The 25,634-nt window shown below is 34.8% G+C and overlaps 1 protein-coding gene and 1 pseudogene across 4 annotated transcripts in view; one reads left to right on the forward strand and one right to left on the reverse strand.

Annotated features, from left to right (window-relative positions):
- The window catches only part of TCF12 (transcription factor 12), a 374,787-nt gene that overhangs the window by 65,012 nt on the left and 284,141 nt on the right, over nt 1-25,634 (forward strand). The window lies entirely within an intron of this gene.
- Nucleotides 2,902-3,304, reverse strand: LOC113269669 (proteasome maturation protein-like; annotated as a pseudogene).

The following is a 25,634-nucleotide window of genomic DNA, read 5'->3' on the forward strand; positions in this document are numbered from 1 at the left end:
TCTTGGAATTAGCTGATAGAGAAAATGATTTGACAGTTGAGGATTTACATATCATTTGTCACTATTTGTGATAGTATAAGTTATATTCAGTTGAATTTTCTTGAAGAAGCAGCACTTTGTTTTAGTCATTTTTGAATAAAATCTTTATAAAATGTATTATGAGTTTTATTGTTTCTTAAAGCTTACCGGATATCTAGCTTTATCAGGGTTATAGTCATGAATATTTCTTGTACTTCACTCTAATACAGGGATATTTATTATGATGAAGGTTGATAGGATTGTTTGGTTGTGTGGGAATCTTTTTCTGATTTCTGTGTATGTATATATGTGACATTTTAATTTTTTATTTCCTATTACCTATAGTAATTTCTTAGCTTGTCCGTTTTTAGCAGGACCGAGCAATTTTTGGCTTTTACTATGCTGTATAGTCTGTTTGGTTCTATAATCTAACCTGCTAAAAACTGATTAGGATTAATGAGATAGGTAAGTTGGAAAGTCTCTTGTTAAAATCAAGAGACTCAGTTGGTATATTGAAAATAAGCCAGGGAATGATTTTCACCTCTCTTGTGAGGAAGAGTGCATGAGCTTTATTTAAGCTTTTTTTCTAGCTTGTTTCTCTGTTTATCCCTGGGTATAGTTGATTGCAGTCACTTGATATGTGGCTATGAGATATATAGACTGTTGTGATTTCTGCTTCAAGTGGCTTTGATATTAAAAGCAATTTAGTAAACTTTTTTTCTTTCATATAGTAGCAAAATTTGAAAAAACAAAGTAAATGATTTATGTATATTAAATGTATCTGAATATGAACTCAACCAATTGAATTAAAGCTGTATCAAGTACTTAGTGAATAACAAATGTTTTTGGCATAAAACGGATTAAGTTGATTTGAATTTATAACTATTGATAGTGATTACTTCATTAAACTCTAATATGCCCTAAGGAACATTCTTTTGAATACCTTCTAGCCTTTTCTGGTGTGAAAAGGCCTTTTTGTAAATGTAAAGGAAAATAAAGAATATTTAAATCATCCCTTTCAGTTATTGAGAGTAGAGATTCAGTTGCCAGGTTAAATACTTGTCAGGGACATTCTTTGGTACTGGATGAAGCATAGTCTACTAATATGGGTTCTTGCAGTTCCTGGAACTTGTGGCTACTGTATGAACCTTTTTAAAACTCCGCTTTCCTTTCATTCTTCTGTTTGTCAATCTGTCTAGTTCACGGAGTGAGGAGGATAGAGCTGTGTCTGCCAAGGCCCAGATGTGCCTCTTTCCCCGCTGTGGCATTCTTAGCTTTTTGCTGAGTTTTATGTATAAGGGAATAGGCCAAGTTCATGGGAGAGGAAGTAGGGAACCAACTGATAGGACTTGTTCTGGGTTCAAAAAAAGTTCATAAAGGGAGAGAGGATGTTCATTACCTAGGATGGGTGGGGAGGGGCACTACTGCAGGTTTTTCAGTTCAGCCTCACTGCAGTGAGAGAAGGAGATCCAGTATCAGGGCACATACTGTATCCATTGGAGCTCTTATCTGAGGAACTTAAACACAGTAACTATAGTGGAATTGCTTTAAAAAAAAAAAAGTGAGTGTTGTTTTCATATTAAGCTAGTTAAGTGGAAGAATTTCTCTTTTAGCTAGATAAAAAAAATAGCAATTTTTTGAGCTACTCAGAATGAGTAGCTTAAATTACTTAAGTAATGTAGTTACTTTAATGAGAATATAATTCTGATCCCTATTGGGGCACCTGGCTGGTTCAGTTGGTAGAACATACGACTCTTGATCTCAGGGTCATGAGTTCGAGCCCCATATTGGGTGTAGAGATGACATAAATAAATGAATAAATTTAAAAAAATAATAATTTTGATTCTATTTTTTTGCCTTGTGTTTAATTAGAAATAATTGAAAAAGCTGGCTTCCATTATTTTCTTTTAGATCTGTTCATTATATTACTTTTAGAACACGAACCAAGAGAAGTCAGATTGCTTTTCATTCAATTTGAAACAAATAGGAGCCATTTGGAAGTGCAACAGCATGGCTTTGACTTTTACTCTGACTGAATTGAAAAGCCATTGGAGGGGATGACATCTCATTTAATGTTATAAGAGGATCACCCTGGTCATTGTGTAGAGAATAGGGTAGAAAGCACAGACGTGTTAGGAGGCTAAGAACATGTGGTTAAATTTGAAATATACTGAAGGTAGAAGTGATGCAACAGAAAGAATAGTGTTACTCTTAATTGAGAATGGAGAAGGCTAAAGGAGTAGGTTCATTTTTTTTTTTTAATCAACATATGCTGGTTGCTTTAATTTTTCACTTTAAAGACGAGACCTAAATCAAAACCTTTGAACTTACATTTTTCAATCTGAAAGAGTCAAAGTATACCTACAGTTCTAAAATAGCATCAATAAAGTCCAGTATTATTCTTATGAGTATTAATGGGCTGTACTGAAACAGGTGTAAAATATAAATCTCTTACTTTGCACTTAATTTGAAGTGTTGCCACTGAAATCAGTTACAGATGTTTATTCTCAAAGATGCTACAATGAAGGTTGGAGACTCAAATGCTGATAATAATTGTTCAAAATTAAATTTATGGAATACCCAGATAATAGGTTTAAGTGGAACCTGTAGACAGTTCTGAAATATTTAGTAGCATCAATTTTTTAAAGACATAGAAGGCTATTGTTTTATATAATTGGGCGTGTTAAAATCATGTCTCTTTCGTGCTTTCAGTTGTCACATGGTCATTAAGCAAAGACCCAAATAATTTCAAATGACCACAGATACTATTTAGGCAAAAATTCTCACGTGTCAGTACTTTTAATGTTGTGTACATCAAATTATACTGAAAAGATGACTATAAACAACATGCAACCCCTCTATTTTCATGAAGAGCACACCAGATTACAGTAAACCGAGTTTATGTTCCACCATCGAGTATAGTTCTCCCATTAGTTCACTTTGTGATAGGTCAAGAATATCTTCAAATCCAATAGTCCCATCATTACCCTTCAAAATACCCAATGAAAGGTTTAATCTTGGAAGAAATGGCAGATGCTGAACCTGCTGCACTGCCTTGAATTTTGTTTGTAATTTTAGTGGAGCAAACAGACCATGGGTGTTTCTCAGTGTGGAAAAATTCATTTTATCTTGGTTGAGCTGAAATTTTTTTCTGATAATTCAAGAAGATGCTTGGGTGAAAGTTCATTTTTCACACAAGGAAAACCTTTTCAAAGAAGATCATGGTTCAAAGTTCAGTGATTGGAATAGTGTCCGTTAACTGAGATCTAAGTCCTCTGGCATTCATGTTCACCTTGCTCTGTGAGTAGCCCAGCTCATTTTTTTAGAAAAAGGATTGGGAATCCACTTTTAGACATGTTAAATACCTATTAGACATCCAGTTGGAGATACTAGTAGGTAATGTCTTTAAAGTGCATTTTGCTCTTGTGGGAAAGATAGAAAAGAGGCTGTGGGTGTGTGACGATGGGGAGAGGTAAGTGGGTCAGAAGTAGTTTTTAATCTTTTATCTCTTTTGAGAGTTAATATAACATGTTTATAGGATCATGGAAGTGAGTTAGTAGAGAGAAAAAGAACTGATGTTACTGGAGGAAGAGGAAGAATTGGTTGAGCTGAGAGGAGGATAGATCAAATGCACAGGTGGAGGGAATAGGCTTGACTAAGAACAAGGGCAGCTCATGATAGCAGGAGAGAAAGTGAAATGCATTAAATTATCAGTATGATTCATATTTTAGAAATATAGAAGTGTATATACTGTTACAGTCTTCACTACCATCTCTCTACATGACTTTTATTACATCTAATAATAAACCTGTTAATAACATAAAATTTGTATTGAAAGGTGTGGAGGAGCTATAAAACGTTACTACTTAAAATTAAGAAAACTTGAAATATATTTAATTACCTTATTTTGGCCTTCATACAAAGTCAGTGTCTGTCTCTGTGGTTATTAATTGATGGACAAAAATTTTAAGGTAATATTTGTAAATCACATCCTTAGTTTGCTTACGTAACTAGTGTAAATAATCATTGTCAATTTTATGTGATTAGACCAGTTAATTTTAGCGTGGCCACTTAATGGTGACTGACTATAGATGTGGTATAAGCTTCTTTTTAAGTTAGATATACAATGGAAGAAATCTTAAACTACAACTAGTCTGTCTCATTTTGCAAGTTAGATTTTTGTTTAATATCATGCAGACAGAACAGTGTAATAGAACAGGAAAAATGAGATAGAGACATGCGAAGATGTGATAATTTGGCACATGATAAATCTGGCACCTCAGAGCACAGTGATAAAATGGGCTTTTTAAGTAACGGTTAACCACTTGGAAAAAAGGTAAAATTAAATTCATACTTTGTATCGTACAGAAAAATAAACTGCAAATGGATCAGAGATCTCAATGTAAAGAGTGAAACTCTACAAATATGAACAGAAAACATGGATGATTCTTCTGTAATCGGAGTATAGGGAAAGGTTTTTTCTATGACTCAAATCTAGATGCAACAACAGGAAAGGCTCATAAATTTGACTCTGTAAAAATATAAAGTAAGACTTTTGTATGGCAAAAACAAGAACACCCACTAATAACAAAGTCAATAGAAGATACAAACTGTAAGAAAATATTTGCATTATCTATCACAGATAAAGGACTAATATGCCTCCTGTATGAAGAACGTTTAAAAATAGAGGGTGAAAAGACCAAATTGAAAGAGATGCAATAAACAAAAGAAATGGACAGTTTTCACAAAAAGCTATAAAATGTTTCCTTTTTTGAAAAGATACTCACTTTCACTTACAATAAGAGAAGTCCAAGTTAAAATTTACACCAAGATGCCACTTTTCACTTGAGATTGGTAGAAATTTTAAAGTACAACCACATATATTCCGTTAACTGTGAGAAAAGAGGTATTTTCATACTTTGTTGATGGCAGTGCATACTAGTATTTTGATATGATTGTACCCCAGTTTGGTGCAGGACAGCTCAAGAAGTGACTTCTTCCAGAGCAACAGGGCAAGGTAAGAGAAGTGTTTATTATTATCTGAGGCACTTTGGGGCATACATTTGACCACTTCAGTCAGTCCCTTCTTCTCCCCACAAATTCCTGAGATCAGAAAGAGGTGGGAATTCCCACCCTTACTTCCCGTTTTGGGCCTACCTTAAACCTTTATGGTCTCTCCTACCAAGACTGGCTTGTGAGAGGCTAAAGGCGTCTGTTTGTTAAGGAATACAAACAACGCTTTCCCAAGACAGCAGGACTACAGCAACCTGTTTTTGATTACAGGAAACTGAATATTCACTGACTCTGTCTTATTATATTTCTTTGGTAGCAAGTCATAGTCTCTCTTTCAAGGTTAATGTATTCGTCAGGCATGTGAGAGCAAAGGTCAGGTGATTGGAAAGACCAAAATTATTCAACAATTAAATAAAATTGTCCTCCTTAACTGTGGTTTTGCTTTAAGCATGCATTATATGTATGTGTGAAGAGAAATGTTTTGGGGACGTTTAATCTGTGGAATATATCAAAAAGCATATGTACTTAGAATGAATAGAAACTATTATATTCTCTATGATACAGACTTTCTGCATTAATTCACAACCATTATATCCTGCACTCTTTTGTGTATGCATTGCTGATTAATATTTCTATCAGTCATGCCACAAGGAAAGTTAACTAATCTGAGCCCAACAGTGCCCTGATTATATGTCATCACATTCAGAATTCTTTTGTTTGTGCTTCTTATTAGAGCTGCAATAGAAGGTGATGTGGCAATTTATAATAATACAAATCAAGTTAAGAGATGAAGTATGTTATTGGTGGCAATGTAAAATGGTGCAAACTGCTTTGGAAAACAGCTTGGCAGTTCCTCAAAAGGTTAATCAGAGAGTTACCATATGACTTAGCAATTCCACTCCTAAGTATATACCCATGAGAGCTGGGAACATGTCCACTCAAAAACTTGTACAAAAGTTATTTATAGCAGTATTATTTATAATAGCCAAAAAATAAGCCAGAGGTCTGTCACCTGATCAACGTATAAGGCGTTGTATATCCATACAATGGAGTATTATTTGGCGATATAAAAAAAATATATACTGATACATGCTAGATGTACTTTGAAATAGATAAACTTTGAAAATATGCTAAGTGAAAGAAACTGTGACAAAAGTTCACATTATTATATGATTCCTTTATATGAAATGTCCAGAATAGGCAAATCTCTAAAGATAGAAAATAGATTAGTGGTTACCGAGGCCTGGGGCTGGGCAGATAATGGGCAGTTGATTGGAGGGGAAAAGGAAAGGGCCTGTGAATGGATTGAATTTCTTAGAGGTACTGTGTGATGAAAATGTTCTAAAATTTGATAGTGGTTATTTGATGGTTGCACAGCTGTGAATATATTAACTATTGAATTGTACACTTTAAATATGTGAATTGTGTGGTATGTGAATTATTTGAAGTTGTTATAAAAGAAGTGAGTTACCTTTGTGTAGGGACTAATAGTAAGTTTTTTTCCCCATCACTAAAATGTCTGTGACCCATTCCTGTGCCTAGCTCGTGAGAATGTAAATTGATATAACACAAGAGAAGGAAAAAGAAAAGAGAGAAGGAACTTTATCTAACAAAACTACATTTGCATTTACTTTTTCTTTTAAGATTTTATTTGTTTATTTGAGAGAGAGACAGAGAGAGAGAGAGAGAGAGAGCCTGAGCAGGTGAGAGGGGCAGAGGGAGGGGAGAGAAGCAGGCTCCTTGCTGAGCAGGGAGCCTGAGGCAGGGCTGGATCCCAGGACCCTGGGATCAGGACCTGAGCCAAAGGCAGCCGCTTACCCAACTGAGCCACCCAGGTGGCCCTGCATTTACTTTTTGACCCAGCAATTGCACTTCTGGCAGTTTACCCTGAAGATCCAGCAATACAAGTATACATATGGACAAGATTATTCATTGCAGCATTATTTGTAATTGCAAAATACTGGAAACAACCTACATGTCAATACAGAAAAAAGTGATTAAACTGTAGTGCATCCACACACCATACAGGTAGGTATAGTAAAGGGTGAGGCAAACTCTGTGAATTGATAAGGAGTGATTTCTAGGATTGTATGTTTAAGTACACAAGCAAAGTACAAAAGAGCAACCATACTATATATATATATATGAATTTATTTCATACTTTTTTTTTAAAGATTTTATTTATTTGACAGAGAGAGACAGGCAGCAAGAGAGGGAACACAAGCAGGGGGAGTGGGAGAGGAAGAAGCAGGCTCCTAGCGGAGGAGCCTGATGTGGGGCTCAATCCCAGAACGCCAGGATCACGCCCTGAGCCAAAGGCAGATGCTTAATGACTGCGCCACCCAGGCGCCCCGATTTCATACATTTCTATACCAACTTCCCTTGCACAGATTTTCCTGGATGATACTTAGTCAGTAAATTTATCATTGACTAAACTTGCTAGGTAAGATATTATGAGATTATTTAGATGCTATTTTTGTTTTTGTAGTTGAGCCATTTACAGAATATATTTATTAAATATAAATTTTGCTAAAATATTAGACTTCCGGCTGTTTAGTTGTAAATAGTAGTGACCTCCTTAAAATATATTTAGTTTAATTTTGTAAAGGTTCTTTCAAATTTTCTTTTAAGAAAAATGTTTGCAATATTGATAAAATGTTAGTAAAGGACCTCCTGTAGCAAACATTTTTAGCTTTCATGCAAGTGGAAAACATGTCCATAGCTATCTTTTGTGATTAATAGATTAAATTCATTTTGACATTTGGATTTATGTACCAGCGTCTAGCTTGTGGCCATGATCTAATAATAATTAGAATATGGTAATGGGTCATTTAAAATAGTAGTAATAAATACACTTTTATCTGTAGTTGACAAAATATAGTCTAAAGCAAGGATTAAAGATGGATTGGAATTTGCTAGTAAACCCTACTTTTAAAATTATATTAAAAATATATAATTATATATATGGTTATAATCACGCAACCATACTTTGCATATAATCATACTACTATACTGTGAGGAAAAAAAAGTGTGAGCTGTAGGTATTTTAATGATTGTCAATAAATGATGCAATAATTGAATTTTGGTGATTTCAAGTTACTAGAATCCATCCTAAAAAATTTTGAATTACCTAATAAAATCTGCTTTTCTCTACGATCTGTGTGAAAATGTTAGAATATGTAGTAACAAAAAACAGGCTTTTTGTTTTCTGCTACTTGATATGAGGCAATTCTAAGCATTTATGGCAGTTAACTGACAAATAGCTAATTGCAGATAACAATTTTAATAAAAGTTTAGAATTCAGTTTTTAAAGAATTTTTTTTGGCATCTACATTAAGGTCTCTACACATTAATTTCTCATTAAAAGTAATCAGAGATACTTGGAAAAAATGGCCAATCTTCTATTTGAGGCAGGAAATTTTCAAAATAAGCCTGAAACATCTCGACTTACGAGATAATAAGGAAGCTTCAAAGACTACGGAGTCTTGTCAAAAAGACTCAGGGTCCAATTTGAAGAGCTTTCTACTGGCTAAAAAGGGGACAATTTGAGCTTTAATAAGGATAATATCTACAGTAGATTAAGACATAACATGTATATTTAAGTACATGAGTTCATAATAACTCCTAAAAAATGACTGGTCGTACTGGTGGGGGATGCCAATAAACCAATCATTATTTTTTAAAGTGGAAAGATTTGAATGTTTATCTTGTCATTTCTCTAAAATCAGTACCATTGGGCAACTAAATAGTAGATGAAAAGTTTCTTAAAAAACTATTCTAGCTAACATACGAGAAAGGAATTATAAAATTAAAGTATCGCCATTTTTGTAGGCCCTAAATAATTAAGGAATATAATTGAACATTGTGGATACTCACACCAGGGAAAGACAGCCAGGACATTTGCCTCCTGATAGAAGACAAAATACTACCCAGGGAGTAGTCTTGCTCACCACCCCCAGAAAAAAATAATTGAACTTCAGTCTGAGAAAACATCTAAATTCAACTACTAACTTATAGAAAAAACAGCAGAGGAAGATGTTAAATAATAGCAAGTAGATATAATAGAAAAATCTAGACTGTAGTAAACGTCATAGAACAACTTACCAGTTTCTTTCCTCTCCCCCATAAAAATCTCAAAGAGAAAACGTGAAGGGGGAAACCTTTTAAAATTTAAAATAATTAAAATGACATAAAATTAAAAATTCAATTTCTCATTTGCACTAGCCACATTTCAGGTGCTCAACAGCCACATGTGGCCAGTGGCTACCATATTGGACACTGCAGATATATAACATTTATGTTATTGCAAAAAGTTCCGTTGGATAGGTAAATTAGTTTCATGGGCTTCCACAGCAAATTATCACAAACTGGGTGGCATAAAATAACAAATTTATTCCCTGACAGTTCTGGAGGCCAGAAGTTCAAAATCAAGGTGTTGGCAGTGCCACACTCCCTTTGAAGGCTCTAGGGGAGTATACTTCTGCCTCTTCTAGCTTCTTTTGGCACCCTAATGTTTCTTGGTTTGTGGCAACATACCTCTAGTCTCTGCCTCCACGTTTGCGTAGCCTTTTCCCCTATGTCTCAGTGTCTCAGATTTCTCTCTCCTTTTTCTTATAAGGACCCTAGACTTTGGATTTAGGGCCCATTCTAAATCCAGCATGGTCTTATCTTGAGATTTTTAACTACATCTGCAAAGACCCTATTTCCAAATAAGGTCACATTCACAGGTATCAGATGTTAAGTCTTGGACATAATTTTTTGGGGAGAAATAATTTTAATGCACTACAGTTGTGCTACTAAAAATTAAAAGGGTTGAAGAGACATATCAAGCAGACACAATGCCTGGACTTTATTTGGATCCTGATGTGAACAAACAGATGATTATATATTTGAATGCTGGATATTTATATTAAAAAGTTTTTGTTAACTCTTTCATGTAACAATGATACTGTGATTATGTTTAAAGAAAGAGCCTTTATCTTTTAGAGGTACAGCAGTATTTACAGTTGAGATGAAATGTTATATTGGAGGGTCTTCAAAATAATACAGAAATGAGGAAAGTGGGGAGGTATATAGATCAGGGGCTATAAACCACACCCTACTGAGCTTGCAGCCTGTTTAGTAAATAAAGTTTTATGGGAACATAGCCACACTTATTCATTTACATACAGTCTATGGCTGCTTTTGGGATACAGAGGCAGAATTGAGTGATTGGAACAGAGACCCATGGGCCTACAAAATCCTGAAATATTTACTGTGTGGCATTTTATGGAAAGTTTGTTGACCCCTGGTACAGATGAAACAAGGTAGGACACAAATTGATAATACTTAAAACTTTTTTATATATGTTTGAAATTTTCCATATTTTAAAATTTCTGAAAAAATAATTTTGGCTATAGGTCTGATTTTAGAGTAGGAAAGAACTAAGCCTAAAAAAGAAAAACTCAGGGTGCCTGAGTGGCTCAGTTGTTAAGCATCTGCCATCAGCTCAGGTCATGATCCCAGGGTCCTGGGATTGAGTCCCACATCGGGCTCCCAGCTCATCAGGGAGTCTGTCTCCTTCTGCCTTTCCCCCCTGCTCATGATCTCCTTCTCTCTCTCTCTCTCTCTTTCTCTCTCTCAAATAAATAAATAAAATCTTAAAAAACAACAACAACAACAAAACTCAAAGGAAAAATACGAAAAGATTTTATTTTATAAAAAAATTCTGTCATCTGTAATATTCTGTCCAAGTCTGAAATGAATACGGTAAGACGTTAACATCTGGGTGGTGGCTACATGAATTTTATATTATTTTGTATTTATATGCTAGAATATTTTTAATTAAAAAAAGCCTAACTATGTATAAATCTAAGTTAAAAAGGCAAAGTACACATTTGGGAAAGTATTTGATGTGTATAACAGTGGGTTTGAGAGCCTTAATACATACAGAGCCTTTAAAAAGTTGTCAAGGAAAAAAAAAATCTCCCTGTTGAGAAATAAAGGAGACATAGGTGGTATTTGCAGAAGAAAGGCAACTGGCCAAGGTGCATATGGGAAGTATGGTTTAAAAGAGAGAGAGACCATAATAAGAAAATGGCTAATTAAAAATATTGGACACTCTTAGAATAAAAACTTTATATATGTAGAGAGAGAGGATTGGCGAGGAGGAGGGAGGGAGACTGAGAGAAAGTAAACTAAAAGTATACATATATAGTTAAGATGGTAACTGTTGTTTTCTGTGAGTGTTTTGGCCAATTAAGTTATTTTGAATGTAATATTTTAGAGTAAGCTGAAGTTTGTAAAATTCAACAAATAGAAAAAGGATAATCGATTTTTGGTAATTGAGTTTATTGGGTTATTAACTGTTAGAAATTTGTTTGTACATGTGTTTAACATCTTGTCTATACTGATTGTTGAGATACTTCTCTAGAGGTTCTTAAACTTTGGCACACATCAGAATCACCTAGAGGGCTTGTTAAAACAAATACTGCTTGACCCCATCCCCAGAGTTTTTGATTCGGTGGATTTGGGTTGGGGCAGAGGATTTGTTTTTCTAACAAGTTCCCCTGTGATCTGATGCTGCTGGTTGAGGAAACCTACTTTGATAACCACTGCTCTAAAATTAAAAAGAGAACAGAAAAGATATATTTATGTGTAGCAACTAAGATCTGTCTTTGGTGCACAAGGAGGTTTTTCTCAGTTTATGAGCAGTTAAATGTATGAAAAAACATTCATTTGTTTTATAGAGAATCATTTGGAACATTTAGCCTTCTGTTTGTAACTTACACAGCTGTGATACATATAGGTGGTGATTTCATTGGTTTAGGTCTAGCTTTTCTAAATAAAACCGGTTCTGTTGTAGTGGTAGTTTATCAAATAGCAGAGTTATTTAGATGGATGAGAGTGAACTTCAAAGTAAGTGGAAATAGTGAAAAGAGCAAGTGGTGTAAAGAAAAAGTGTGATTCTCCTCATATAAAACTAAGCAGGCAAAACAAAACAATACATTGTTAGGGAAACATAGTTTTGGTAAAATTATTTTCAAATAGCAAGGGAATGATAAAGCTTAATTCAGTGTTGTGGTTACCTCCTAGGGGATAATATACATATAAATATTCTTTTTTAAGAGTATTAAGACTAATAAAATACTAAAGTAAAATGCTCTATTTCCTTCATAGGAAAAAAAATCTGAATAAGAATAAAACTCCTTGGCAATTCGGGGCCTTTTCTGGTTCCACACAAATTTAAGGGCTGTTTGTTCCAGTTCTTTGAAAAATGTCATTGGTATTTTGATCGGGATAGCATTGAAAGTGTAGATTGCTCTGAGTAGCATGGACATTTTAACTATGTTAATTCTTCCGATCCATGAGCGTGGAATATTTTCCCATTTTTTTGTGTCTTCTTCAATGTCTTTCAAGAGTGATTTGTAGTTTCTAGAATATAGATCCTTTACATCTCTGGTTAATTCCAAGATAACGTATGATTTTTGGTGCTGTTGTAAATGGGATAGATTCCCTAATTTCTCTTTCTTCGGTCTCATTGTGTATAGAAATGCAATTGATTTCTGAGCATTGATTTTGTATCCCGCCACATTACTGAATTGCTCTGTAACTTCTAGTAGTTTGGGGGTGGATTCTTTTGGGTTTCCACATAGAGTATCATGTCATCTGCGAAGAGAGACAGTTCTCAACATTTGCTGCAACATGGACGGCACTGGAGGAGATAATGCTAAGTGAAATAAGTCAAGCAGAGAATGACAATTATCATATGGTTTCACTCATCTATGGAACCTAAGAAGTAGGAAGATCGGTGGGAGAAGAAAGGGATAAAGAAAGGGGGGTAATCAGAAGGGGGAATGAAGCATGAGAGACTATGGACTCTGAGAAACAAACTGAGTGCTTCAGAGGGGAGGGGGGTGGGGGAATGGGATAGGCTGGTGATGGGTAGTAAGGAGGGCACGTATTGCATGGTGCACTGGGTGTTATATACAACTAATGAATCTCGATCGAACTTCACATCAAAAACCAAGGATGTACTGTATGGTGACTAACATAATATAATAAGAAATATTATTATAAAAAATAAAGTTGATATGAAGAAAAAAAAAAGAATAAAACTCCTTCAGGCTCTTTAGTTGGGCCTGCTGAATAGCCTCGGCCAGCACTGTGTGTGATAGAATTTCTGCAGTGATGAGATTTTTTTAAAAATCTGGGCTGTCGAATATGGCTAGTAAACATTTGAAATATACTAGTTCAACTGAGGAACTGAATTTTGAATTTTAATTATTTAAAATTTATATATAAACAGGCACATGTGCCTAGTATCTACTGTATTGGACAGTATAACTCTAGGCACTTTAGAAGATGGGTTTTCCCTTGAGTTCTTAATCTAGTAATAATTCTCTTATGGAATATTTGGTTTTGGTTTGCTGAATTTCCCTTATTAGGTCACTGATTTTTGACTGTTATCTTGTGTTTCCTGACTCCCTACTTCTGCCTGTTGTGTTCAGTAGTGGCAGTTTGATTTACTTACTCAACATTTCATATCCCTAAAATGAGTCTTCAGGATCAGAAGCTACTGTACTATAAAGATTATTGAAAGCATAGTAGTACTTACTCATAATAATAATTGAAATTCTTACAGAATCACTTTTTTTGTATGTCAGTTTTATTACTTTGACTTTCTGTTGACTTTATTTAAAATCTCTCTCTATTGACTTTTTGAGCCCCCGAGCAAAATTCTTTTTAATTAATTTAGTTAGTATGTTGAATCATTAAGTATTACTTATTGTGAACCATGCATTCCTGAGAAATGGGGAATGATAGAGGAGATAGACTCTGACTTAGGATGTGAGTATACTTGGAAGTATTTTTAAAAAGCAGAATGTACCTGAAAGAAACACATCGATTGTCACATAAAATAGCTGGAGGAATGAGAATAAGAAAATATATGACTGGGAAGGGACCAACCAAAAATGTTTATATATTTCTACTTTGTTATTTTGTCACTTGATAGTAATGGAGATTATACATCAAAATTCTTAGCACTGTTCCTATTACTGTGTAAATGTTTTGAATTTTTAATTTGCACAATATTATATTTCAAAAAGGACTTATAGAAAGAACTTAAAAAAAAAAGACAACCCAATTGAACAAAAAGACAAAGGATCAAAGGAAACACTCCATCAAAGAAGATACATGAACGGCCGACAACACTTGTAAATATGCTCAATGTCATTAACATTGTTATCAGAGGAATGCAAGTTAAAACCACAATGGGATAACATTGCACATTGATTAGAATGGCTAAATTAAAAACAACAACAACAGCAAATGATAATTCCAAGTGTTCCCGAGGATGTGGAGCAATTGGAACTCTTACGTGTTCCAAGCATAAATGAAAAATGACACAGCCATCCTGGAAATCAGCTTGGCATTTTCTTAAAAGTCAACATACACTTACCATATGACTCAACATTCCCACTCCCTGGAATTTTTCCAAGAGAAATGAAACATGTCTACACAATTTTTTGTTGTTCGTAGTGGACTTATTCGTAATAATACCAAATGGGAAACAACCTAAGTATTTATCAACTGGTGAATAACTTTTTTTTTTTAATTTTTGAGCCTTTATTTTTTTTTTAAAGATTTTATTTATTTATTTGACAGAGATAGAGACAGCCAGCGAAAGAGTGAACACAAGCAGGGGGAGTGGGAGAGGAAGAAGCAGGCTCCTACCAGAGGAGCCTGATGTGGGGCTCGATCCCAGGACTCTGGGATCACGCCCTGAGCCGAAGGCAGACGCTTAACGACTGCGCCACCCAGGCGCCCCTGGTGAATAACTTTCTAAAAATTGTGTCACAACATATACACCACATCCATGTAAATGAAAATTACTCAGCAACACAAAGGAATGAAGTATTGATACATGCTTACATAATTGAACCTCAAAACCATCAAGCCAAGGGAAAAAAGGTACTACATATGGTATGAGTTCATCTACATGAAACTTCTCTAACTTAATGGCTCTCATATCCTTTCTGCTACTTACGCGATGGTTATTGACTTTACCTATTTAATTTTAACACACTATAATACTAGGTTGATAGCTTATCATAGTGCTAGGTATTTCCAGATGTCTGATACTTGTCATATAGTGCTTAGAAGATCATTTTTAGATTTTTAGAATTACCTGCATACAGATAGATGCTAATTGAAACCTTGAGAGTTTTTTGTTGTTTCTGGAGAATGAAAATAGCCGTGGCAGTATAAAATGGTTATAGTAAAGACTTACATGTTTGCCAAAAAAAAAAAAAAAAAAAAAAAAGGACCACTTAGGCTTCTTCAAGTACTTGAATACAAATGTCTTACAGGCACTGAAAAGTAGGAGGAATAGGGTCTGTTTTGTCTGTCTTTAGGGACCCATGGTGCCTCTTAAATTCACGTTCCCAGGTGGATGTGTCCTTTTTGATCCTGTTCCTTTTACAGACCAGCTTCCTTTACTTCTTTATCGCTTTGCCCAAATTTACAAGGCCTCCAGCTTAAGCATTATCTTTGTGTCTGACTCTTGAGTCTAATTTACAGGAGAGCATTTGGTGATTAGTAAGCCAGTGGATTAGCTAGTCTTGGATTGGCCACCCATGTCTCATCCATTTGGTTGGGGTTAGGGACATGAGGAAATATAGATTCATTTATATCCACGGTCTTTGATAATCTACTTGAGTGCAAATTCAAGTTATCCCTAGGGTTTTCTTTACAAATATTTAACAAAACATTTAAATTAATATTTTCTTAGAAATAGAATCATGTGAATGAGGTGCAGTGCTCAGTCATTTGCATTCCTTACCTTATAATAATGTAACTATAATTGATCAAAATAGAAAGTTTTAATTATAAGAATCAAGTCTTAAAATTTACATTATCACATGTTTCAGTTTTGGGAAATGCCTAATATTGCTTAGTGCAAAATGTTTTTATTATTATTGTTTTTTGGTACATTGATTTTTTTAAAAATAATTTTATTTTGTTTTATTAGTCACCATACAGTACATCCCCAGTTTTTGAGGCAATGTTCCGTGATTCATTATTTGTGTATTTAACACCCAGTGCACCATGCAATATGTGCCCTCCTTAATACCCATCACTGGCCTATCCCAATCCCCCACCTCCCTCCCCTCTGAAGCCCTCAGTTTGTTTCCCAGAGTCCACGGTCTCTCATGGTTCATTCCCCCTTCTGTTTACCCCCCTTCATTCTTCCCTTCCTTCTCCTACCTATCTTCCTATTTCTTATGTTCCATAAATGAGTGAAACCATATGATAATTGTCTTTCTCTGCTTGACTATTTCACTTAGCATAATCTCCTCCTGTCCCGTCCATGTTGCTGCAAATGTTGGGTAATCGTTCTTTCTGATGGCTGAGTAATATTCCATTGTAAATATGGACCACAACTTCTTAATCCAGTCATCTGTTGAAGGGCATCTTGGTTCCTTCCACAATTTAGCTATTGTGGACAATGCTGCTATGAACATGGGGGTGCATATGGCCCTTCTCTTCACTATGTCTGTATCTTTGGGGTAAATACCCAGTAGTGCAATTGGTGGATAGGGTAGCTCAATTTTTAACTTTTTAAGGGACCTCCACACTGTTTTCCAAAGTGGCTGTACCAACTTGCATTCCCACCAACAGTGTGAGGGGGTTCCCCTTTCTTCACGTCCTCTCCAACATTTGTTGTTTCCTGCCTGGTACATTGTTTGATTACAGTTGACATACAATGTTACTGTTAGTTTCAGGTGTATATTAGTTCCAGTGATTTGACAAGTCTGTATACATTGTGCTGTGCTCACCCATAAGTGTAGGTATAATCAGTCACCATACAATGCTATTACAATACCACTGACTGTATTCCTTATGCTGTACCATTTATCCCTGTGACTTATTCGTTCCAAAACTGGAAGCCTGGATCTCCTGTTCCCCTTCGTTCACTTGCCCATTCCTCCAACACCCTCCCCTCTGGCAACCTCTTCTCTGTATTTATGGGTCTGCTTTTTGCTTTGTTTTGCTTGTTTATTCACTTGTTTTGTTTATGTTAGATTCCACATGTAAGTGAAATTGTAATGATATTTGTCTCTCCCTGTCTGGCTTACTTCACTTAGCATAATATACTCTAGGTCCATCCATGTTATTGCAAATGGCAAGAGCTCATTGCTTTTTTTTTTATGGCCAAGTAATATTCCCGTGTGTGTGTGTGTGTGTGTGTGTGTGTGTGTGTGTGTATGTATAAGAAATATACCACATCCTCTTTGTCCATTCATCTGTCGATAGACACTTAGGTTGCTTCCATATCCTGGCAATTGTAAAGCTGCAATGAACATAGGAGTACATATATCTTTTCAAATTAGTGTTTATTTCCTTTGCATAAATACCCCAAAGTGGAATTAGTACATCATATTGTATTTCTATTTTTAATTTTTTGAGGGACATCCATACTGATTTCCATAGTGGCTGCACCAATTTACATTCTCGCTGATAGTGCATGAGGGTTCCTTTTATTCTGCATCTTCACCAACAATTATTATTTCTTGTCTTTTTGATTCCAGCCATTTGGACAGGTGTTAAGGTGATATGTCATTGTGGTTTTGATTTGCATTTCCCTGATGGTTAGTGATGTTGAACTTCTTTTCATGTGTCTCTTGGCCATCTGTATATCTTCTTTGGAAAAAATATTTATTCAGGTCCTCTGCCTATTTTTAACCAAATTATTTGGGTTTTTTGGTGTGGAGTTGTATAAGTTCTTTATTTATTTTGGGTATTAAAAAGCTTTTTGTTTTGGTGTAGTCCCAGCAGTTTATTTTTGTGTTTGTTTCCCTTGCCGGAGGAGACCTATCTAGGAATACATTGCAGTGGCCCTTGTCAAAGACATTATTGCCTATGTTTTCTTCTAGGATTATTGTCTATGTTTTCTTCTAAGAGTTTTATGTTTTAATGATTATTTAAGAAAACCAATTCCTGAAAGATTTGACAGTTTTGGCACATAATATCTATTTGGATTCTACTACTTCTTATTTTTTTTGTAATTGGGAAAGTGCTGATAGATTGTGTCACACTAGATCTTAGGATGCAGGTGTCTGTCTACAAACTGCTTAAAGATAGAAATATGAATAGATTGTACCTAAAAACATACAAAGTATGAACTTGAAGCTTATATTTCTGACAATCCCATTGGTGATTTTGCAGTTATGGAATTTGATTTTGTGGGAAAAACGGGTTTGGGCAACTAAAATTGCAAACAAACACAAGTCATTATATAGTTTTATGGGTTTTAACCCAAAATAATAAAACTCTAGACAAGTAATTTATGAAAATTGTACACATTTCTAATTAGTTGAGCATCGTTCAGTTAGTTTCTGTTTATTTTATTTATTCATTTATTGTTTACTTTTTTCTGGTTACTAAAAACATTTCAGGACTCCCTCCCCAAAGTTTCAGTGAAGTGGTCATATTCATTTTTGCCTCAGGCCAATTGAACGGTGTATGTCTTTTCCTTCATTCAGCTGCTTACTACCTTTCTGATTTAATGACTCAGAAGTAACTGATGCCAACTCTTGTCCCATTATGGACCCAGAGACAGATTTGCATGTGTGAGCAAGGAAGAGAGTTTGGAAGATCTTCACTTACTCAGTGATTATTTCTGATCCTTTACTGTGCTTTTCAAAACTCAAGGTGGGAGCATAGCTGAGTTCTCTGACTTAGATCAGAATATCCTGTCCAAATCTAAATTCCCTTCCATATCAGACATAAGAGTTATATTTCTAAGGCCTGGTTTTAATATTCTTTCCCCTAAGCCTGAATTTCAAAAACCTCAGCACCTGTTTGGTTATCTACTTTGTTTCATACGTACTTTTTAAACAATCTTTAGGTACCTCATTTTCTAAGTATGCGTTACTTAAATAACTGAATCTGAATCTCTTTGCTGAGATAAAGCAATCAAGTGAATCTGCATGTATACAATTATTTAATTGCCCTTTAGTGCGTAAGGAGAGAATATGATTTGGAAAGAATGTATATTTACATGAAAAATATTAATATATTGAGGTTTTATAAAAAGGGATCTTGATTTTTCAAGTTATAAAAACAGCATTACAAGAAGAAAAGGAAGCCCATCCAACCTAATCTTACCAAATTAAGCAGTTTACTTATTATTTATTGAAAATCAGCTTTTAGTTGTTTTCTTAAGAAATACACATTTATCTTCATACCCATGATTTAAATGAATTACCTAGTTATATTGCTTAGTAATGGGCCAAATTGCCCTTATTTACTCTGGTTATTGACCCCCCAACCATCCTTAAAAATACACTATCATTTTAGAAAATGGGGGATAAAAAGGGCACCTGTGCTAATAGCAGCTATGATGGGAGGTTGCCTATCTACCAGAAATTCTTGGGATTTCATAGCCCTTCCACCAAAGCCTAATTTTGGAAATATTTATTGAGCACCCTTCATTTGTATTTGAGTATTCAGTAGTTTAGGCTGGCTTCAAGTTAGAGCCCTGACTGTTGTGGATGAAGTTAGTCTTAGTGCAGGGTGTGAAGAGCAGAGTGATAAGGAATATAGAATGTGTTGTAGGGAAGGAAGGTAAGATACAAGTTAACCTCCAGATGGGCAGAGTTCAGAAAATACTGATTTCAGTTAACATTTTGGAAATGTCCCTCTTCTAATCCCCCTGAATGTTAACTGGGAAACTGTTGGCTTGGAAAAAATATCTTTTTTTTTTTTTTTTCAGGAGAAAAGTGTGGACATTATACAACTTAATGATTTTCTAAAAAATATGCATGGCCTTTAGCACATTTTTATCCATTTTATCCTTACTTAGCAAGTAAGAAGGCCAAAAATGATTGTCTCCTTCCAGATCTATTTACTTTGTTCCACCATCCATTCACCTGGGTCTCTTAAAGGTTCACTCCCACCCTATAAATTCTCAGTGTTGATTTAAAAATTAAAAAGAAAGTAAAAGGCAGGGGTTCGATTTAAGGACAGATGGGAATAGAGGAGCTGATAGGAAGGAAAGCTGTAAAATCCAGGTCAAGAGTATTAATCCAGTGTTTACATAGTAAATGAGTGATTTCTTTATGGGGTTAGTAAATTTTCTATGATGGAGATTTCTGAACAGAAAGTTCTGGAATTATTTGAAAAGTGGCAACATAAGTTAAATAAGTATTAAGCTTTTCAAGGAGACAATTTTGAAGAACAGCATAGTTTTGGTATAGGTGTTGACGTGCTTATTTAGAAAAGAATTAGTCTTACTACAGATCATATTAATGGTTTAAAATAGCGGGTGAGTGGAACAGCTGTTGGATGCAATTCATGATTCCATGATGAAGTACAGAACTCTTGGTCTAGTTTTCAGGATCAAGCTGAGTTTTCTGTGCCTTTGATTTCAGCCACCTTTTAAGTCAAACACTTTGGGACTTGTTGAGGTTTCAGAAATAACAACGTAGGGAAATCAGAGATGACTCGTTTAATAAAAATAAAAGTTGGCTCATGCATTTTAAAGTCAGGTATTACACATTCTGTAGCATCTGAAACAAAATTGAAGCTTATAGTGTTTATGAGATGGCAGCTTAAAAGAACAGACTTCAGTGCTTCTGAGGTAATAATTATATAGTAACATTCTGGCTTGCTGGAAAACGAAAAGGAAAACTAGCTGAGTAGACCCAGGTCAGTTTCATTTACATGTAAGATATTCCTTCCATAGATAGATCATAGCATAAATTGAGTGGAAATGGACACTGGCTATATTTTCAGAAGCTTATGGTTATAGTATTGTGTAAACCATGTAATCCTTTTTTGAAGGTACTTTTTTTTTTTAACCTGTTAAGCAGTAGACCCTAGTTTCTTTATCATTAAGAATTTTCAGAGGATAGCAAAGACAAAACAAATCAAGACTTCAAGTGTAGCCAGCTATAGTCAGGGCTATTGTATAAATAATTAGTTGAAATAAACTGTTCAAGAAGCTAAAAGCTTAATTTTTTTTTTCTTTAAAGAGTGGACTTGGGTTGGAGCCATCAATAGAATGGAAAGATTAGAATGAAATTCTCGTAATGCACACCAAGAGTAAAAGTCTAATCATTAGGAAGCTTCCACATTCACAGAATGTCTTATTTCTTTAATAGTTTCACCATGGATTTTGTTCATTATTTTAAATCTTTTATCCTTTTCCTTTTCTTTTAAATTCTGTCTTATAATATTTAAAAAATTGTTATTAAAATTAATGAGAATTTTCTCTATTAAAATCACTTTATAGACAGTTTCTAGGAATATTTTGATTTCTGGAAGCAAAGTATACATATAATATAATCAAAAGTTTTTAGTAAATGAATTCATTCCCTTCCTTATAGGGAAATATCCTTAGTTTTATATTTTTCAGACTTATAGTACTGTGTATTATTTCACACATATTCTTAGCAAGTGTTTACCTCAACCTATTCCTTTTTTAAAAATACACAGGTGTATTCATGGATTACTACCCGATATTCCAAACGTATTTACCTTTATAATTACACATTTATCCTTCATTCATAAAAAGAATAGTTCCTTTTATTGCTGAATCTCACCAAGTATACTTTTCCCTGCCAAATGTTTTTGAAGTGATCATTTATTAGAATAGTCTAAGTACATTTTTAATTCCAGTTATATTCCTTTACTCCTTCAGTAAATATTTTGGGATGTCTTCTGTTTGTGCCTTTCTACAGATTTTATTTATTTATTAGAGATTGCAAGCTGGGGGGAGGTGTAGAGGGACAAGCAGACGCCTCACTCAGCAGGGAACCTCATGTGGGACTTGATCCCAGGACCCTAGGATAATGACCTGAGCCAAAGGTAGATGCTTAACTGACTGAGCCACCCAGGGGCCCCATGAATCTTTTTATCTTACATTTTTCTTTGGTTTTTCAAGGTGGTATGAGAATTGTGTGTGTGTGTGTGTGTGTGTGTGTGTGTGTATTCTTCTGTACCTTTGCTCATGCTGTGTCCTCTGTTCATAATGCCTTTCTCTGACACCTTGGGCTTAGCAGTTTCTCAATACCCACATCCTACTCCACATTCCTGTGACAGCCAGATCAGTTGTCATCTCATCTGTGAACATAACCTCCAATTTCAGTCTTTTTTTTTTTTTTTCTGTAAGATTTTGTTCATCCTGCTGGTCATCTTTGGTTATTTTATTCATGCGACTCTCCTCTCTCACATTTGTGCTCTTCTTGAGGATAGATATTATTTATATATGTATTTGGGGTGCCTAGCATAGTACTGGCCATAAAGTAGATAAGTGTTTAATAAATTATTGAATTACCTAAATTCTTAATACTCAGAGCTAGAGTTTGTTTTTGACATTTGTGGAAGATCAGTCTATCACATGGTCATCACTTTTATGGATTTATCTATGTTGAGAGTTTGTCTTCATCTTTCTGTATTTTCAGTAATTAGGCCCAATGGTAATTCATCTAACAACATGAACTTATATAAGTCATTTGGTAAGACCCTAAACTCATCAGAGTTTGCTGAAATAATAAGCTTCAGATTTTTTTTACAGGAAGTTTACTGTGTGTGTGTGTATATATACACACACACACACGTATATATAAAACCAGTTCTAAATTTAGATGTAATTTATTAAATCATTTATTAAATAAATACTTATTGCATTTCTACTAAGCTCCAGGCACTCATGTAGACTTCGGAGATACAGTGGTGAGCAGGATGTATATAAGTCAATGGAGCCGATTAAAAAGTAAAAAGAATAAAGAAAATAAAGCATGATTATGCTGAGTAATTAAAAATTTTATGCTTCTTGGTTGATATCACTAGATTTAATTTAATTTAGATAATCACATTTTATATGTCAAATGTATTTAAAAGCTATGAACAAGGTTTAGAATCCTTGTGCTTTAAAAAATAAAGGTAAATTCAAAATTTCTATTGATTTTTATGGTGATTATATCTAATGCAGATGTAATTATAGATTTCCATAAAATCAATAATTAGCCTATTGAATTTCAGGAGCTGGTTTGCCTTGCAGTGACATAATATCTTCTTTATTTACTTTTGTGAATGAAATAGCCAAGTCATTCAATTTCAGACAAATTTGCAAAATTAACTTCAGTGAACATTAAAACACATTATTGCTTTAAATTTTACTACATTTTAAAGAAAGAAAACCCTATATTTACATCTTAATTATATAGAGCATACTTTAATGTTTCAAGGAAGAAGAATGCATTCTATATAGAAAACAGACGAAATGGAATCTTCTTGACTAGTGATTTAAGTTGATGTAATTCAAAACAAAATCTTATCTGAGAGATAAACAGTATCATTTAATCCCAAAGTAACTGTATCTACTTGCTGTAGATATGCCTTCTGAATTATCTTTGGGGTAGGTATTAGATATGTTGTAGGGTTAGATAGTTTGGGATTAAAATAGGTAACAGTTCTACAAAGGAGGTAAATACAGTGACTATAGAATGACTATAGAGTATGAAAGTCAAATGACATATTTGAAAACAGAGTCAAAATAAAACGTTTTTTTTTTTTTTTAAGTTTTTATTTATTTATTTGACAGAGAGACAGCCAGCGAGAGAGGGAACACAGGTAGGGGGAGTGGGAGAGGAAGAAGCAGGCTCCCAGTGGAGGAGCCCGATGTGGGGCTCGATCCTAGGACTCTGGGATCACGCCCTGAGCCAAAGGCAGATGCTTAACGACTAAGCCACCCAGGCGCCCCAAAACATTGTTATTAATGCAAAGTTGTTATTATTAGAAATAATAGTAACATTAAAAATATGGGAAATTCTCAGGATTCCTGGCTTGAATATTTTCTATGAACTTTAAAATGTATTCAACCCTCTTCTGTTACTTCTGTCTCTCCTAGACACCCTTTGGCTGCTATTGCAGACTGTAGTCCAAGGTAATCCTTCCTTGGCAAAAGGTAGATTAATAAGCATTAAAGAGAGGGGTTAAAAACATGAACCTTATTTTGGCTCCCTACCTTCTTCTCTTCTTTCCTTTGAAATTTATGGAAGATTGCAATTAATGAAAACTGTAGCGGGAAGCAGATGATGATATAAATTGTGGTTTTTTAATGTAAAAGTATTTCTTGGGGTGCCTGGCTGGCTCAGTCAGGTAAGTGTTCAGCTCTTGGGTTCGGCTCAGGTCATGATCTCAAGGTCTTGAGATCGAGCCCTGCGTGGGCTCTGCACTCAGTACAGAGTCTGCTTGAGACTATCTCCCTCTGCCTCTCCCCCTGCTGTCATGTGCACATGTGCTCTCTTGCAAATAAATAAATGAATGAACAAATAAATAAAATCTTAAAAAAGAAAAATAAAGGTATTACTCCACAGTTGCTTAGCCGCAAACCTTAAAATTGGATTTGCTTTAGAATCCAGGATTTCTTGAATTTTAAAAACTGAATTAGCAGTGTATTACTGTATATTAATGTAACATCCCCCAGAGGGATCTATGGTAAAAACCTTATAATCAAATATATCAGTATTTCTGAACTGAGGCATATTGACGCACATTGAGTAGAATAAATGAGGGCTATACCTATCCTCATTTCAGGTTTTACCACTAAATAAGTTATGTAAAACTGTGATTTTCAGGAATTTTTGGATTTTAGGATTTTTGAATAAGGGATTTGAACCCCTCTGTCTTTGTTTTAATATTCCCAAGGATCTGTAAACCTATTTATGTGAAGAAAGATATACTGTTCTTCTGTTTTGATCTTGATGAATCGTATGTGTGTCTGGTTGAGATGATATTTATGTATAGAAATAAATATGTAGTAGGCATACATGTACGTATACATATATACGGATTCAGGGAAGCATGTGCGTATTGTGTGTGTGTGTGTGTGAGAGAGTGAGGGAAAATGTGTGTGTGCAGGTGGATGATAGGGACAGGGAGTGGTGAACTGGGTCCATTTAGCTATGTTTCATCCTTGTGCTTCTCAGGTTTGGTTACTAACGTGGTATAAAATTAAACCTTAATTGTAGTTTCATAGCTTTGTTAGCACTTAAGCTTATCATTGACAAAGTCTGTTGACATAGATAAAACCTGGAAATTCTGTGTAAAGTTATAATCAGAACATTCTGTGTGCCATACAAGATTATAGTTAAGATAGAATTGGCTCAAATTACTATTTTACTAATCCTCAAGGAGTATGAAATGTTTTTCGTTTTTAAAAAAAGATTTATTTATTTATTTATTTTAGAGAGAGAGAGCATGAGCAGGAGGGGCAGTGGGAGAGGGAGAGAGAATCTCAGACAGACTCCCTGTTGAGCCCAGAGCCTGATTTGGGGCTTAATCCCAGGACCCCGAGATCATGACCTGAGATGAATCCAAGAGTTGATGCTCAGCCAACTGCACCACCCAGGCACCCCTGTATGAAGTGTTTGTGGTGGTGTATAGGCACCCAAAGAAGCCATTTCACTTTGCCTATTTAATAATTAGTACATGGACTGTGGCTCAAGACAGGAAGTGACAAATATCTGAACCAGTTGGAATAGTAATAGGAATTTAGGTAAGCAGAAACTAATGATCCATGTTGGAAATAGGCCAGGGCTTTGGGGATT

This window comes from Ursus arctos, unplaced genomic scaffold (genome assembly GCF_023065955.2).
Source record: "Ursus arctos isolate Adak ecotype North America unplaced genomic scaffold, UrsArc2.0 scaffold_36, whole genome shotgun sequence".
Lineage (NCBI taxonomy): Eukaryota > Metazoa > Chordata > Mammalia > Carnivora > Ursidae > Ursus > Ursus arctos.